Source organism: Chiloscyllium plagiosum, chromosome 24 (genome assembly GCF_004010195.1).
Source record: "Chiloscyllium plagiosum isolate BGI_BamShark_2017 chromosome 24, ASM401019v2, whole genome shotgun sequence".
Taxonomy (NCBI): Eukaryota; Metazoa; Chordata; class Chondrichthyes; order Orectolobiformes; family Hemiscylliidae; genus Chiloscyllium; species Chiloscyllium plagiosum.
Genome location: NC_057733.1, coordinates 50,740,263 through 50,753,717, shown reverse-complemented (window position 1 = coordinate 50,753,717; position 13,455 = coordinate 50,740,263). Strand labels below are relative to the sequence as shown.

Below are 13,455 nucleotides of genomic sequence, written 5' to 3'. Positions count from 1 at the left end.
CTAACCATTTTACAGTTTAAAGCGACATCCCGGTTTCTCAAGGTACAAACTGTTGGAAAACAATTTAATAAAGCGAGGCGCTGTTCCTTTAAATTGATTATCTATGTTCAATCGGAAGTGGTTAGTGAGGGCTTCTTTTGATAAACAGCAGCGCTGCTCGGTATCGGTAAAGGGAGCCAAACAAACATGAATTGGCCAGCACGGATTTATAGGAGTACCGTCAGGAAAGGCCCTGTAATCACAATGCAAATACCTCCTGTTCATTCACAGCCTTTCATTCTGCCGACTTTCCCCAGATTAAAAGAGAACTCATTCTTTGGTCCGGGGGGAGCAGAAAGAGTCTGGCTCCGACCGCTGAGACAACCACCATGTGCGGTACAAGCACGTAATCGAGGTCCCTGCCTTCTCCTGTTCAGGCCAGAGTGGATTTACCTTTCTGCCGCTTCCATGTAGAAGTGCACTTTCATTACCACAATTTATTAAAGCATATTCCTGTTAACTTAAGGATGTTCCTGCTTATAGTTTAACATTCAACTATTACTTTGAACATATTAACATTCACGAGATAATTATTTGTATTGTTCTAGTAAAGTTTTTGAAAACGATTCAAATTTTGAAAAATTAATTTCAGACAGATTATTGATAATCAGACTCTAACACTAATCCATCCCTTAAACAAATCTCAAATGAGCGTATAAAATGCACACAATAATTAGCACGTCTACAAAATCATTATTTGAGTGTTTCACTGATTATTTTTGCAGTTAAATCTCCAATTTTAAATATATATCTGATGTGTTTTTAAAATATTGAGAGGAAAAGTACAATGCTGTTATACAAGACCATTTTCAAGCATGTCAAATAGCATGGCCATTTTCGTGCTGTTCATAAAAGAAAAACACAGTGGGATATTTTCAGAGTCTGTGAGGAGAGCTTAGTCAGTGGATTTAGTATGCCTGTTAGAACAAGTTTCCAAAGCTCCCTTCACTCAACAATTGTTTCACTGACATCCTTGGGGGTAAAACAGTTTTATGCCAGGGTGTGGGTGTGATATGTTATCTGCCTTAATACAAGTTTTACAGAGGAAGTTGGTACATTTACTGCAGTGAGGTACTCACTTGATGAGCTCTGTAAAATAACTGGTTATTGAATGCTCTGATGTCAGGAAGTAAGCACTGATCTTTCACTCTTCCTTTGTAGTATTTAAGGTCCTAATTGAAGAGTTTCTTTCTTTGTCCAATTTTTCGCTCTCCTCTTAAAGGTGCTAACTTATCCCTTCTTCATCCATGGCTCTGAACAATGAGTGTTGGATGTGGCATTGGAACATGGGGCCATCAGAGCCAGGCGAATCCTACATCCATTTAGGTTGCTTTATGTATGAGAATTTACTGGACAATAATAAGAGGAACTTTTGGCATTCCAAACCCCAGCACTAGTGCAGCCTCTCAGTTACTCCCTGGTTAGGCATGATTTGGAGATGCCGGTGTTGGACTGGGGTGTACAAAGTTAAAAATCACCACCTGATGAAGGAGCAGCGCTCCAAAAGCTAGTGTGCTTCCAATTAAACCTGTTGGACTTTAACCTGGTGTTGTGTGATTTTTATCCCTGGTTAGGATTAGTTAATCCAACCCAAACTCTTCTTATCTGTGTGGTTTACTGCTAAACTAACTAAGGAGGCAGCTCAATGGTACAATGAGTCAGTCATCAATTCTACTTATGTTACTCAACAATAACTTTGGAATAGAAAAGATCAGTGGTGAAGCACTAGACAATAGGCAGAATCTTGTTGTGACGGGAGTGGAGTGTCTCAGCCACTGGCTGGAGAGCTGCTGAGAGACCCACACTTTTTTTTCAGGAAGGTCCACCAAACCACATCAGTCGGGCAGTGATGAGGACCCTGGAAGCCTTCATCTGGAAGCAGGAATTGAGGGGTGGAAGTCTCATCTGTTGAGAACTGTCATCCATTCAGAGGCTGGCAGTTCATGCCCACAAGCGTCAATAGTGATCCTGTAGCTGCTGCAAGCAAGACAGGCTCTTGAGTCCCAGAGTATGGAATGATTCAGGCTACAAGTCAATCATGGGGTGTGGTCTTGAGGCTGGGGTGGCTGTGGGTTTAGCAGAAAGTGCCATTGAGTGACTCTCAATGGGGAAACTTTATTGCTGGAACAGCACAGCAGGTCAGGCAGCATCCAGGGAACAGGAGATTCGACGTTTCGGGCACAGGCCCTTCTTCAGGAATCTGCATTCCTGAAGAAGGGCCTGTGCCCGAAACGTCGAATCTCCTGTTCCCTGGATGCTGCCTGACCTGCTGTGCTGTTCCAGCAATAAAGTTTCAACTTTGATCTCCAGCATCTGCAGACCTCACTTTCTCCTCTGACTCTCAATGGGATTGCCTTTCTGATGTCTAATTCTTTGTTCAGACATTGAGTGGGAAGTAAGAAACTGGTCACATGGCTGATCTCCACAGGTGATTTGAGGTCCTGAAGGGTCATTAGTTGGTCACTAAGGGGCATCAAGTGACATTGGGATAGGAAGGTTGACCCTGAGCCTTTCCCCTCATAACTCAATTCTGGTATAGGCAGGGAAGCACTGAAGGTCAGGCACATCTCCATCCTATCTGATTACATGCCCTACCCCTCCAGGTTTGCCAGCAGTTCTGAGCAGGACACTGCATCCAACCTTATTTGTCTGAACATCTTCTACCTCATGGTCCCAACTTCAAATCCAGTTCAAACTGACCAAGGTGAAACTCTTCTTATACTGCTATTTTCAAGCCAGTTCATGGTTGGGGCAGAATAACAATTCAAAACTGCTTTTCAACTTGGCATTTTTCTAATGTACAAGGATGCTCATCATAGAAAATGTTGGTTCTTGTACAATTGTAAGTGTTCTTAGGAAGGTTTAGGTTAAATGAGTATTTCGGGCTACAGTCCTGTATGCCCTTATTTGAGTATTTGCCTCCAAATACTCTGGGGTTGTATTTAACTGAATAATATCAATACTAATATAGCTAATTAAAATGAATAAAATACGTTAAAACAAAAATAACATATCCAGAGGTGAACTAACTGGGACATTTCCAAGGTCTGGATCTTTACCATCATTTTATAATTTATTTCAGATTAGATTCCCTACAGTGTGGAAACAGGCCCTTTGGCCCAACCAGTCCACACTGACCCTCCAAAAAGTAACCCACTGAATACCATGGACAGTTTAGCATGGCCAATTCACCTGACATGCACATCTTTGGACTGTGGGAGGAAAGCAGAGCACCCAGAGGAAGCCCACACAGACACGGGGAGAATGTGCAAACTCCACACAGTCACCCAAGGCTGGGATTGAACCTGGGACCCTGGTGCTGTGAGGCTGCAGTGCTAACCACTAAGCTACCGTGCACCCCTAACTTCAACATCTCCAATATTTTCCTTTGCTGTTACCATTTTATGTTGGTTTAGATAAATGCCAGGTGCTGCATTTTGGGAAAGCGAATCTTAGCAGGATGTAAACACTTAATGGTAAGGTCCTAGGGAGTGTTGCTGAACAAAGAGACCTTGGAGTGCAGGTTCATAGCTCCTTGAAAGTGGAGTAGCTGGGATGTATAAGTTTAAAATTGATTTTGTATATAATTGCAGAACCTTTAGGAGTTGATAGGATAATGAAGGCAACGTTTGGTATGCTTTCCTTTATTGGTCAGAGTATTGAGTACTGGAGTTGGGAGGTCATATTGCGACTGTACAGGTGAGGCCACTGTTGCAATATTGCGTGCAATTCTGTTCTCCTTCCTAACGGAAAGATGTTGTGAAACTTGAAAGGGTTCAGAAAAGATTTACAAAGAAGTTTCCAGGGTTGGAGGATTTGAGCTATAGGGAAAGGTTGAATAGGCTAGGGCTGTTTTCACTGGAGCTTCGGAGGCTGAGGGGGGACCTTATAGAGGTTTATAAAATCATGAGGGGCATGGATAGGATAAATAGACAAAGTCTTTTCCCTGGGGTGGAGGAGTCCAGAATTAGAGGGCATAGGTTTAGGGTGAGAGGAGAAAGATATAAAAGAGACCTAAGAGGCAACTTTTTCACTTAGAGGGTGGTATGTGTATGGAATGAGCTGCCAAAGGAAGTGTTGGAGGCTGGTACAATTGCAACATTTAAAAGGCATTTGGATAGGTATATGAAAGGAAGGGTTTGGAGGGATATGGGCCAGGTGCTGGTTGGGATATCTGGTTGGCATGGATGAGTTGGACTGAAGGGTCTGTTTCCCTGCTGTACATCTCTATGACTCTATGACAAGAAGCAGCACCAGGCTTTGGTTAGTCTGGAGTAGCTGGGATGTATAAGTTTAAAATTGATTTTGTATATAATTGCAGAACCTTTAGGAGTATTGATATGCAAAGGTATCTGGGAGTGCAAGTCCACAGATCACTGAGGGTGGCAGTCTAAGTAAATAAGTTAGTTAAAAAAAAGGCCTATGTTTGCCTTCATTGGGAAGGGGCACTGAGTATAAGGATAGACGAGTAATGCTGCAGTTTTATAGAACTTTAGTTGGATCACACTTGGAATAATGCATTCACTTCTGGTCACTACACTATCAGGAGGATGTAGATGCTTTGGAGAGGCTACAGAAAAGGTTTTCCTGGATGTTGCCTGGTATGAGGGATTTTAGCTATGAAGAAAGGTTGGATAGATTTAGTTTGTTTTCACTGGAACTCAGGAGGTTGAGGGGCGACATGATAGAAGTTTATAAGATTGTGATTGACATGCAGAGTGGAAAGTCTGAGGCTTTTTCCCAGGGTGGAGGGTTCAATTTCTAGGGGACACAGCTTCAAGGTCCGAGGGGGAAAGTTTAAAAGAGATGTGCGAGGCAATTTTTCACACAAAGGGTGGTGAGAGCTTGGAATGAGCCAGAAGTAGTGGTGGAAGCAGTCATATTAGTAGCATTCAAGAAGCACCTGGACGAATGCATGAATAGGAAATGTATAGAGGGATACGGATTCTGTAAGTGAAGACAGTTTTAGTATGGAAGAGCAGAATGTATTGGCGCAAGCTTGGAGGGCCGATGGGCCTGTTCCTATGCTGAACTGTTCTTTGTTTTAATCAATCTTTATTTTTATTCTCAAAAGAATGAAAGAAAAACATTCATCTACATAAAATTTATTGCAATCTCAGAATTTTCCAAAGCTATTGTGGTAACTTTGAGGTGTGGTCACTGTTAGAACCTCACCATCCCCTTTATCTGCAACACCCCCTGCACCCACCCCAAGTCCTGAAGAAGGGTTAACACCTGAAACATTGACTTCTCTACCTTCTGATGCTGCCTGGCTTGCTGTGTTATTCCAGTCTCCTGTCTGTTTACACTGTTTTGTACACAGCAAGTTTCCACTATTATCAATGAGATAATGGCCAAGATACTAGGCAAAATTCCTTGCTCTTCTTGGATCTTTTATATCCACTTGAAGGACCAGATAGGGTTTTGATTTTACGTCAAATTCAAAGGATCCTTTCATACTGCAAAGGAGTGCCAGCCTAAATTATTGTCTGAAGTCCCTTTACAGTTCAATGAACGGGGAGAAGAACGGCTGCAGGACATTCTGAAGGGGGAGGGCGAACAGCCTGTGGTCATGGCACATGTTGGTACTAACAACATAGATTAAAAAAAGGGATGAGGTCCTAAAAGCAGAATATAAAGAACTCGGAAGAAAGTGAAAACGTAGAACCTCAAAGGTGGTTATCTCATGATTACTTTCAATTCCACAAGCTAGAATTGTTAGAGTTGAAACAGCAGGATATATAGGATGAACACATGGCTGAAAAGATGGTGTGAGACACAGAGTTTCAGATTCAAGGGGCATTGAGACCGGCTCTGCAGGAGGTGGGACCTGTACAAACTGGACAGGTTACACCTGGGCAGGACTGGGATTGATGTCCTTGGGGGATACTCGGTAGCGTGGTTGGGGAGAGTTTAAACTAGTATGGCAGGGGGATGGGAACTAGAGGAGTAGGTAGTAGGTGCAGAAATTGAGGGAGAGTTTAAATTGGGCAAACATGATTAAGAGCGAGAACAGCAGGGAAACACTGCTGAAAAGAGCGGGGAGGTGATCTTAAATGCACGTGTTTCAATGCAAGAAGTATAATAGGGAAAGAGATGAACTTACAGCTTTGGTTAGTACTTGGAACCGTGACATTACTGTGATTACAGAGACTTGGCTGAAAGGAGGATAGGATTGGCAGCTGAAAGTCCAGGATTCAGAGGTTTCAGGTGTGATGGAAGGGGAGGTGAAAGGGGTGGGGGAAGTTGCATTACTGGTAAAGAAGTATCTCACAGCTGTACTGAGAGAGGATACATCAGAGGACTTGTGCAGTGAGGCAATCTAGGTGGAACTCAGGATTAGGAAAGGTGAAATCACAATGCTGGGGGTATACTACAGGCCTCCCAATAGCCAGCTGGAGATAGAGGAGAGAATACATAGACAGATTTTGGAAAGATGTAAAAACAGCAGGGTTGTAGTCAGTGATTTTAACCTTAAAAATGTGTTGCTGGAAAAGCGCAGCAGGTCAGGCAGAATCAAAGGAACAGGAGAATTGACGTTTCGGGCTTATGCCCGAAACGTCGATTCTCCTGTTCCTTTGATGCTGCGCTTTTCCAGCAACACATTTTTAAGCTCTGATCTCCAGCATCTGCAGTCCTCACTTTCTCCTAGTGATTTTAACCTCCCATATATTGACTCACTATGTGCTAGGGGCTTGGATGGGACAGAATTTGTAAGGCAAACGTGAGGACTGCAGATGCTGGAAACCAGAGTTTAGATCAGAGTGGTGCTGGAAAACCACAGCAGGTCAGGCAGCCTGCTCCTCGGATGCTGCCTGACCTGCTGTGCCTTTCCAGCACCACTCTGATCTAAACCCCAGAATTTGTAAGGACCATTCAGGAAGGTTTCTTGACGCAATATATGAACAATCCAATCAGGGAAGGGGTTATGCTGGACCTGGTTTTGGGAAATGAGCCCGGCCAGGTGAGTGCAGTTTCAGTGGGGGAGCATTTTGGGAATAGTGATCATAATACCATGAGTTTTAAGATACTCATGGATAGGGATAACAGCCAGCCTCGGGCGAAGGTGTTAAATTGGGGGAAAGTGAGCTACAAAAGTATTAGGAAGGAACTGGAAAATGTTGATTGGAGGCAGCTGTTTGAGGGTAAATCTACATCGGACGTGTGGGAATATCTCAAATGGTAGCTGATAAGAGTTCAGGAGCGGCATGTTCCTGCGAGAATGAAGGACAGTTATGGCAGCTTATGTGAACCTTGGATGACCAGGGATGTTATGACTTTGGTCAAAAAGAAAAAGGAAGCATATGTAAGGTCTAGAAGGATGGGAACTGATGAAGCCCTTGAAGTATGTTAGGGAAGTAGGAAAGAACTTAAGCAAGGAATTAGAAGAGCTAATAGGGGTAATGAAAAGTTGTTAGCAAACAGGATTAAAGAGAATCCAAAGGCTTTTTATACATATATAAAAAGCAAGAGAGTAGCCAGGGAAAGGGTTGGCCCACTCAAGGACAAAAAAGGGAATTTGTGTGTGAAGCCAGAAGAAGTAGGTGAGGCCCTTAACAAATATTTTGTTTGGTATTCACCAAAGGAATTGGTGGAGGATGATCTCAGGGAAGGGAATAGGCAGAAGTGGGTACTGCAGATGCTGGAGATTAGAGTCAAGATTAGAGTGGGGCTGGAAAAGCACAGCAGATCAGGCAGCATCCGATGAGCAGGAAAGCCGGATATAGGTCCTGTAAGTGAAGCCAATTTTAGAATGGAAGGGCAAAACATTGGTGCAGGCTTGGAGGGCCGAAGGGCCTTTCCTGTGCTGTATTGTTCCTAGTTCTCAGAGGTTTAAATAAATATTTAATAAATACTTAAATAGTATGCAAGATAAGTCTTTAAAAAGGCTTCACTATGACAAAGTAATAGAAGTTTCATACCAAATCTAAACTGCCCTGTGGATGACCTGGGAATGATCAAAATGATTCTGCATGTACCTGTATGAAAATATTTTATTTGCCACTGTTGATGTTACTTATCTTGAAAAGGATAAACCTCAGGAGTGCTGCTTGTTCTCTCAACATCTATTAGAATAAATTCTATGACCACAAACGCCCATTACCTTGCTGTGTTCCTAGGTATATGATAGGCTTCTGGCCAAGTCTGTATCTGAATTTTGAATATGCACAGAGATTGCCCATTTGACAATATACTTCCTCGTAATCCTGCTAAATTCTAGATATATCATATCAAGCAGAGATAACAGCATTGGAGTCATTTAAAATAAGGGAAATTAAAATCGGAAACTTGATGTGGGATATGTTTTGATAAACTATGCTGACCTGTCTCAGACCAGCCTTCTCGCTTATGCATAGGATTACTTCATATTTAAATTAGTTTGCTTAATGCTTTGTGAGCTTGCTGATGTATGTAAGTCAGATTTTGGTATACATCAATGGGTTTAGTGATAGGTCTAGTGTAAGGTCTCTTGTCACAGAAATGTTTTACAAGAATGATTCTGGGGATGTGGACCTTACAGTAATGTGGAGAAATTGACAAAGCCTGGGCTTGTCTCTGTAGTGGGGAGAAATTGGGGGAAGTGTGATAATGGTGAAGAGGTAATAAGGTTTTTCATTGAAGGGAGGGTCATATGTCTGCTATCTGGAGAGACTGAGATGCTATTGCAAATTGGGAGTGTACCCATTGAATCTCAGGTAACCTTGAGATAACCCAATGAGAAAATTATCCAGTTGAAAGAGCAGGGAAAAGTTCATCGGTGTTCCACTTACACTGTTTAAATCTCAGGAGGAAACTGTGTACATATCTTCTAAAAATACCAAAACCAGTATCTATTGCTCATGCCCAGCTCTTTTGAGAAGATGGTGGTGAGCCTTCTTTGAGAAATTCTGCAATCCATTTGATGTTGGTATACCCACAGTGTTGTTAGCTGTGGGATTCCAGGTTTTCGACTGAGTGATGATTAAGCAATAATTGATGGAGATATGGGCAAGCCACACTTATTTGTGTTTCTCTTCTCCTTTAAGCTAGTTTGTTAGAAAGGCTTTGTTGAAGAAACCTAGGGATGTTGCTATAGCACATCTTGCAGATGCAAATGATGGTGAAGAAAGTACATTTTCAGGTCATTGGATAGTTGCTGATTAAGCAGATGATGGTGTGCAGGATGGGATCAAACTTCTTCCATGGTGTTAAAGTGTAACCTGTCTAGGCAAGTACGGAAAATTTCTGCAACTCTTGAATTGCAGGTTGTGTGTGCTGGAGAGACTTTGAAGAATTGGGAGGTGAGAAACTCATTGCAGAAAGTTTTTTGTGAGCATCCCTGGCTGGGCCCGCATTTATTGCTTTGCCGACTTGCCCTGGAAAAGGTGATGGTGAGCTGTCTTCTTGAACTGCTGTAGTCTATTTGGTGTAGGTAGATCCACAATGTTGATAGGAAGGGAATTCCAGGAAGGAATGGTGATATATTTCCAAATCAGGATCATGAGTAGTTTGCCAATGGTGGTGTTCCAATGTCTCCTCTGCCTTTTCCTTTTAGATGGTAATGACCATGGGTTTGGAAGAGCCTTGGTGAATTTCTACAGTGCAGCTTGTAGATGACACACATTGCTGCTACTAAGTGTCAGTGTTAGAGGGAGTAGATGTTGTGGATATGCTGCCAATCTAGCTGGCTGTTTTATTCTGGATGTTGCCAAGCTTCTTGAGTGTTGTTGGAGATGCACCCATCCAGGCAAATAGGGAGTATGCCTTCGCACTCCTGATTTATAGACAGTGGACAAACTTAAGGGAGTCTGGAGGCGAATTGCTTGCTGCAGGATTCCTAGTCTCTGACCAACTCTTGTGGCCACTGTATTTTTGTGACTGGACCCATTCAATACTGTTTAATGGTAACTTCTAGCGAGGATTCAGTAATGGCAATGAGGTCCCATTGAATCTCAAAGGGAAGTGGCTAGTTTCTCTCTTGTTGTAGATAGTCATTGTCTGGTACGTGTGGTCAGAAAATTATTTGCCACTTTTCAGCCCAGACTGTGACATTGTGCAGGTCTTGCTGCATTTTGGACATGCTTCAATATGAGGAGGTATAACCTATTCTTGAGGCTGGAACAGCTCCAGTTAAATTTCTCATAAGTAGTGACTCAAAATATATTGATGGACGGAATTCAGTTCAGAGCTATTCAGACTCTGACCTGTTGAAGATGTCTGGTGTTTTATAGTATGAATATGATTTTGCTGTTTTTCAGTCCAAACTTGCATATTATTCTGCTGTTGGTGCAAGTAGACATGGATTGATTCATTATCTGAGGAATTGAGAATGGAACCAAACACTGTGCAATAAATAGCAAACATCCATTTTTCTGGCATGTTAGAGGGGAGCTTAATGATGAAGCAGCTCACTATAATTAGGCCCAGGATTCAAAAATCCCTATACCATAGGTCTTGTCAGATTTAGTCCCTAAACTTGCTGGATTTATGTGAATAAGGTATTTGCTAAAGGAAAAACACGCACTTCACTGTGGACAATCACATACTGTACCTGCAGACTCCTCAGTACCTTGAGTAGGAGGTTTTTCAGCATAATGATTGCTTTCTGAGACACCTGACTGAACAAAAAATATACATATTAGAATCCACGCTCAATCACCAAAATCTCATCATCAATGACGACTCCTCCTGCAGGATACCCTAAATGACCTCCGCAACTTTTTGAAGTACTCATCATCCTACTCTATCCATTTGTCACCCTATCCATATGCACAAGTTTCTGCCCAGTCTCTGAATCAAATGGTTGTGAGTTCAAGTCCAAACCTAGAATCTTGAGCATATAATCCATGCGAATATCTCAGCGCAGTAGTGAAGGAATGTTGGGCTATCAAATCCGCAGCTTTTCATGAGATCTTAAAGTGTGTATATTTGTTGAGTTTGTTGGTTTGTATGGTAAAGTTGGAGAGATGGGAGTACGGGGAGTCTAGTCACGATGTGCTATCTATCATAATGTGTGGGGCAGATTTGATGCAGCAACTAGTCTTTTCCTGCATGTTGTATTTAATATTTATACAAACATAGTCAAACAATCCTAAGTATCATGAAATGTTTATATTATGCAAATTAAAGAAATGGTTTAAAATGGAAGTTAATAATGTTTGAAATCTAATCTACCTTGGAGCAACATTTTCTAAGGTAGAGTTGGAACTGGTGGCAATAGTGAGGGAGGGTGTATTGGTTTGGTGGTCGGTGGGGGTGTAGTTGGGAAGGTGTATTTGACATGCCTGGCAATTAAATGAAGACACTTTGGTTTGAGTTGTGTCCGGACTCTTGTTTGAAAGCCATTGATCAGTTTCTCTGTCAATTACTTTCCTGGTCATTCTTTCACCTTGAAGGTTAAACTGCTTTGCTCATTGCCTCTGACCGTAAATGACCTCTCTTTTTGAAGTGATTATCCCTTTATCTATGGTGTTGATGGGGATACTGTGGCATTTTATGCCATCATACTGGATATTGAACTATAGGTGTGAATAGTTCTGCTGACTGCTGTATTTTTATATATAAAAGCAGTGTTCCTTGTGGTTACACTTTTATAACCACTAAGAGAAAAAGGATAATTTTCTGATAATTACTAAAAAAAAGACAATAATTTAGTGGTAATGAAAGAACACATAAATACAGTTGTCAGACTCTCACCCGAGGCCCAATGGAAAGTAGCCTTTTAAGCCAAAATAGATACAATTAAAGTGTAAAGAATAGGCCTTTGATGTTGGCCTGGAAGTAGGAGAAACACTCTTAATCAAAAAAAAAGGCTTTCTGTCCAGTCACTTTGGTTACAGACCGTTAATAAGATCACTTTGAAGGGTTGAGGGTGTCTTGCTAATCTGCCAATGTAAAATGTTAATGTTACTGCACTGTGAAGAGCTCAAACGTTAAAGGTCATAGTGTTGCAGCTGTTCCACTGCAATTCCTTAGGGATAGAATCCTTTATATTTGCGTTGACTCAAGGCTAAAGGTTTTCTTTTAAGGCACAAGTAAAATTAATTGGTCCATCACTGAGCAGACTCAAATTCAAAACATATAAAAAAGATGAATCTGTTTTGCTTGTGGTAGATCACCCCCTCCCCCCATCCCTTCCACTTCTGACATTATTTTCTTCATCACAGTTATAAGGTTATACATTTTGGCAGGACTAACAAGGCAATGAATGTCACAAGGTCCCACCTGCCCCACACATGTATCATAACATGTTTAAACAGGGTGATTAAAATATCTACACAGTGAATGGTGGGCCCCCATGAAGTACAGAGGATTGGGGGGCCTTGGTGTGTACATCCAGAGATCCTTGATGGATGCAGGACAGGAAATCAGATGGTTAAGAACCTCAAAGGGGCAAATGGAACACTCTTATAGGTATGTTGGCAAATGGCGATATTTGTGCTTATTAATCAAGGCATTGAATACAAGAGCAGGGAGGTTTATAATGTAATATATAGAGCATTAATTAGACCACAGACGGAGTATGTGTGCAGTTCTACTCACTGCACTAGGATAACATTACAACGGAGCGGGTGCAGAGGAGATAGGCTAGGCTGATTTCCTTAGAGCATAGAAGTCTGAGAAGGGACTGATTGAAGTGGACCAAATTGTAAGAGGCATATTCAAGGTAGGTAGGAAGAAATTTTTCTATTTAGTAGAGAATCAGGCGGTAGCCAGTTTGCGGAACTCAATGATAAATCCAGATGAGGAAGCACTTTGGTTCACCTTCCATCGCAATCTACAATTTCCTCATTCCAGTAACTGATTCACAGTTAGGATCAATGGTTTATCTTGAATATATATTCAATCAGTTGTTACTTTGAATGAACAAATGGTGCAAGTACACTTGCAGTGATTTTTCCTTATGTTTCAAATAAATTATTTATTTCAGTCCAATTTTAAATAAAATATCCATGTCACACATCACAACACCCCTTCCAGCAGCAACTCATTGTTGCTGAGTATTGGAGTCAATATTTGTAAGAAACCAGACTATTTCACACAGTCCCACTGCTACCTGGACTACACCTCCTGCCCCCTGTAAAAACGCCATCCCATTCTCCCAATTCCTTCGACTCCGCCGCATCTGCTCCCAGGAGGACCAGTTCCAAAAACGCACAACCCAGATGGCCTCCTTCCTCAAGGACCGCAATTTCCCCCCCGACGTGGTCGACAATGCCCTCCACCGCATCTCTTCCACTTCCCGCTCCTCCGCCCTTGAACCCCGCCCCTCCAACCGCCACCAGGACAGAACCCCACTAGTCCTCACCTACCACCCCACCAATCTCCATGTAAAGCGCATCATCCGCCGTCATTTCCGCCACCGCCAAACGGATCCCACCACCAAGGATATATTTCCCTCCCCTCCCCTAACAGCATTCCGTAAAGACCACTCCC

At 42.2% G+C, this 13,455-nt stretch overlaps 1 protein-coding gene and 1 long non-coding RNA gene across 5 annotated transcripts in view; one reads left to right on the top strand and one right to left on the bottom strand.

The window, feature by feature from the left end:
• The window catches only part of axin2 (axin 2 (conductin, axil)), an 85,998-nt gene that overhangs the window by 50,625 nt on the left and 21,918 nt on the right, over positions 1-13,455 (bottom strand). For 2 of the 4 annotated variants that reach the window (XM_043715078.1, XM_043715079.1), the window contains one exon: positions 10,571-10,637. The exons of the other annotated variants lie outside the window; for them this stretch is intronic. The gene's annotated coding sequence lies outside the window, so the exon portion shown is untranslated. The remainder of the gene's footprint in view (positions 1-10,570; positions 10,638-13,455) is intronic. 4 annotated transcript variants of the gene reach the window in all.
• Positions 2,569-13,455, top strand: part of LOC122562285 — a 24,679-nt gene continuing 13,792 nt past the window's right edge. The window contains exon 1 of the long non-coding RNA XR_006315274.1: positions 2,569-2,743. This is a non-coding gene — a long non-coding RNA (uncharacterized LOC122562285). The remainder of the gene's footprint in view (positions 2,744-13,455) is intronic.